Source organism: Marmota marmota, unplaced genomic scaffold (genome assembly GCF_001458135.2).
Source record: "Marmota marmota marmota unplaced genomic scaffold, marMar, whole genome shotgun sequence".
Lineage (NCBI taxonomy): Eukaryota > Metazoa > Chordata > Mammalia > Rodentia > Sciuridae > Marmota > Marmota marmota.
In genome coordinates, this window is record NW_025999960.1 from 13,827,225 (window position 1) to 13,831,586 (window position 4,362).

Consider the following 4,362-nt stretch of genomic DNA (forward strand, 5'->3'; position numbering starts at 1 on the left):
AGGAAGGGAGAGAGAGAAGGAAGGAAGGAAGGGAAGGAAGAAAAGAAAGAAAGAAAGAAAGAAAGAAAGAAAGAGAAAGAAAGAACCAGTAGATAGCAATAAAGCACTAGGGATAAATATGGATGTCACCAGCACAAAGGTGAAAACTAGAATTATAGATTTGAACACATTTAGCCACTGTGACAACCAGGAGATTGGGAGGAGACTGTTCCCTAAGGAACAGAGAAAGAGGTGACAACATAGGAAAACCAGGTAGAGCACCTGGAGAGCTGGAAGGAAAATAGTACTGTCACAGAAGACCAAAGAAAATAAGCTCAAGAAAATGGAAGAGATTAGCAGTGCCCAATGTACAAAAGGCATACAGAGAAAAAGAAAGTACATTACAGTTAGTTGTATAAAATTGCTGAGAATTTTAATGGGATTTTTAAAGGGTGGAAATGAGTTAAATAAATGATTATTGGGGATTAGAGTAAATTTGCCTTTAATGAAGAACTGCTCTTAAGTACTATCCGGGCACTGGAAGTACAAGGAACAAGAACACAGAGGAGAGAGGATGAGTGATAGGGAAAGTCTTCCAAAAGGTGAAGGGAGAGTCAAAACTTAAGGGGCAGGAGAAGGAACTAAGGTTGGAGAAAGAAAATGGGATTGGAAAGGAATTTTGAACACTTAAAAAAATATTTCACTTTATAGGGAAAGAGGAAGAGTTACAGATTCAGATGGGTCTTCTGACCCTAGCCTCAACAACTAAACTAAGCCTAAACTTTCAAGCAGTGTCCATGTTTGGTTATACAGGTGCACCTCACTCAAAAGCAAACTAGTACAATATTTTGCTGGGGACTCAAAAAATGTCAAGCGCAGCAAGCCCCTGAGATGCTGTAGAGGGGAGGCCTATCTGCCCTTGCTGCTCCCGCAAGCACAACTGCTCATACCGAACCTGAGGCGGAGCTGGGTTCCAGCAGGCAATCAGAAACTTCCAGCGCTCCGGGTATCACTTTCACACCTAGTAACTGGGCGAACCCTGCACACCCTGCCAAAAGAAGTCAGGCCCCTCCGTGGTCTTGTCGGGAGGATGACCCTGACGTTCCGACCCCTGCAAATCTCCCAATGCCGGGGCGGGGCTGGGCAGGACCCGCAGCAAAACGGAACGCCCATCCCGGGTCGCGCGCAAGGAGCCCCTCCCGGGAACGCGCTCCCAGGGACGCCGCTACCCCGGACACCGCCGCGCCGCGCTGCCCCTACGCCGCGCGGCGGTCGGCCGCTTCGCCTCGCCCAGACCCACAGCGCGCCCCTCCTCGCGCTAGGAGATTCCAGAGGGTCCCGCAGTGACAGCAGTGTCCGCTCACCTGCCAGGCCGTACTCACCTAACAGCAGCCGCTGAGACGCGCTGCCACTCGCGCCGCCCCGCCTCCCTGGACCTTCCCACAAGGCCCCGCGGGCCCTCGCCCCGCCCCCGGGGCCTGGCCGGAGCGTGCGCAGAAGTCAGGTCACCGACCTGACGCCCGGGGGCTGACAGGTTGGGGATTGATGGTGTGTAAAAGTGAAGTCTGGCCTTTTGCGTCCTTCCAGTGTGACTAAACTAAACACGAGAGAATCTCCAAACTGCAGAGTCATCCTGACCTAATCGGATCCCAAAACAATAAAGCCTTCAACATTTCCTTGGACCTCCCTCAAATGTAGCCCTAGTATTTGCCTTGCTTTTATCTAACGTTATGTCATGACAATCATGAGAAAGTTACTGTCTCTATACCGTGAACGGACCGACGTAAACTGGTAACCCTAGCAGCATCCTGGGGTTTGCGTTTTCCTCTAAGCTGTGTGTCAGCACCCTCTATGATGTGTGTCAGTATTAAGGTCTGTCTTTATGCTCTGGCTAAGAAGAAATAGGAAGCTTTTAACAGTTTTCGCTTCTGCTTCCTTTGTGAGTAAGCCATTTTTCACTGCCATGCTAACTCTAGAATTGTAAAATAAAACAAAAATAATTTTTGGAAGTCCACACAAACAAGCCAGTCCCGGTGTCTGTGATCCCAGCTACTTGGGAGGCTGAGGCAGGACGATTGCAAATTGGAGACCAGCCTGGGGAAAATTAGTGAAACCCTGCTTCAAAATAGAAAGGGCTGGGGATGAAGCTCAGGTAGAACGCTTGCCTAAGGTATTCCAGACCCTGGATTCAACGCCTACTATGGAGGGAAAGGGCAGGATTAGAAGGCCACAAAAAAGTCACAATCAAACCAAGCTTTCAAATTGAATCAGCTCTCTGATTTCAAACATTATCCCCAAAATTCAGATCAGTGATTCTCAAGCTTTATTAAACATTGTGATCACTTAGGGACCGACAGATGGATGGATGGATGGGTGGATGAATAGATAGACCAACCCACCAACCTATATAGATAGATATCCTCTCTCTCTCTCTCTCTCTCTCTCTCTCTCTCTCTCTCTCTCACACACACACACACACACACACACACACCCCACAACACATTGATGAATTCTATCCCAGAGGTTTTGATTTAATTAGTCTGGAATGTAGCCTCAGCATCACAGATTTTTAAAGCATGCCATATTGCTGTGCCATTTAGGCTAGGAAACATTAACCTAGGACCTGGTCAATTAAAAAAACCACCTTAGGGTCCTCCCTCACAAGGTCACCTGTTTCATGTTGTTTAATTGTTGGGTATCTTTGTATTTAAAAGTTTTAGTAGTCAAATCATTAAATGCATTACCAAAATATTTACTAATGGAATGATTTTGTTGTTGTGTTTGGAGATAGATAAGTAATTTTTAACATATCATACTGTATTTTAAAACTAGTAATAAGTCAATTTAAAGAAGATATAGATTTATTAATGTTCTTAACAAAGCAATTACCTTCTCTTTATTAATCCTTCGCAAAGTTGATTGAGATGAGAGAAAAGAGGACCAACTACCTGTTTTAGTAAAACTTCATGGGACTCTTAGGTGATGAAACCTCTCTCTTTCTCCTTCTCCCTTTCTTTTCACATACTATTAAAAGGTTGCTTAGTGAATACAGAATCAAAGGGAGAAAAGTTAACTAAATGGTTTTGATGCTTGATAGCTATCATCACCAACTTCTGAGGCTCCCAAAGTGGGGAGGATGTCTATAATGGCAACCTTCTCCCCTGTGAATTCAGACATGGGCCTTCTTCTTTTATTTATTTATTTTTACCAAGAATAAACCCCAGTCCTCTCAAATGAAGTTACTGTTAACAACTGAACAGCCACTTTCAAAGAGACAGTCTCTTTATGAGATTTACATGTTGAAATCAAATTGTCAGTGGAAATAAACATAAATGTTGATTATTGCAACAGTAAAATGCCGCAATTAATGATGGTAAATTAATTTTATGCCAAAAATAATTATTAAACTCTTTCAAATAGTTTACTATGGGAAGGTTCTGATAGTTAATATAAATCTTCAGAAGAGGGTATTAGCTAAGTAACTTTAGGAAGAAAATTTATGCACCTTGACACTTCCTATTACAGAAATAGTATATATCGTTTGGGGGGTTTTTTGTTTTTTGTTTTTGCATATGACAGAAGACCAAAGTAAAGGTGGTTTAAACATAACAGAAGATTATTTCTGTCTTATATAAGACTGAACATAAGCAGTGCAGGACTGGTATGACAATCCAGTGTTAGGCCCAGGCTCCTAATACCTTCCTGCTCTACCATCTTCAATTATGATGCAATATGGCTGCTCAAGCTCCAGCAATCTTATCTGAAATCAAGTGAGCAGGAAAAGGACAAGAACAAGAAAATCGTGTTTCCTGTCCTTTAAGATATGCCTCCTCTTACATGCCATTGACCAGGACTTAGGCACATGGCCCCTCCTGGCTACAAGAGAAGCTGAGTTTTTATTCTTGGAAGTCATGTGCTCTTCTAAAAACTGGGAATTCCATGAATAAGGAAGAAAAGGAAGAGATCAGGTCTTGAGGGGCAACCAGCAGCCTCTGTCACAAGCTTTAAAAGAATAATGAATGAAGCCAGGAATGATGGTTCATGCCTGTAATCCCAGCTACTCGCTAGGCAGGAGGATAGCAAGCTGGATACAGGTGCAGACCTTAGCATCATCTCTCGTCGAGAATGGCCAAAACATTGGCCATTACAACAAGCCACTCAAACGCTTCGAGGCCTAGGAGTGGCAACTAATCCCCATAGAAGTGCAATGGTATTAGATTGGAAGGATCCTGAAGGATGTGAAGGAACTATACAGCCATATGTATTGGATCATCTTCCCGTAAATTTATGGGGACGAGATGTCCTAGATCAATTAGGTTTGACATTAACAAATAACATCAACCAAAATGCACCCACTATTATGACTAGACAAGGTTTTAGGAA

General features: G+C 43.6%; 1 protein-coding gene across 4 annotated transcripts in view; it reads right to left on the reverse strand.

Annotated features, from left to right (window-relative positions):
• The window catches only part of Rpap3 (RNA polymerase II associated protein 3), a 38,831-nt gene extending 37,324 nt beyond the window's left edge, over nt 1–1,507 (reverse strand). The window contains exon 1 of one of the 4 annotated variants that reach the window (XM_015493256.2): nt 1,362–1,507. The gene's annotated coding sequence lies outside the window, so the exon portion shown is untranslated. Of the gene's footprint in view, nt 1–934; nt 1,028–1,361 lie in introns of those variants that run through there. The other 3 variants (XM_015493257.2, XM_015493254.2, XM_048802598.1) reach the window with 3 other exon arrangements.
• Between the last annotated feature and the right edge of the window lie 2,855 nt (nt 1,508–4,362).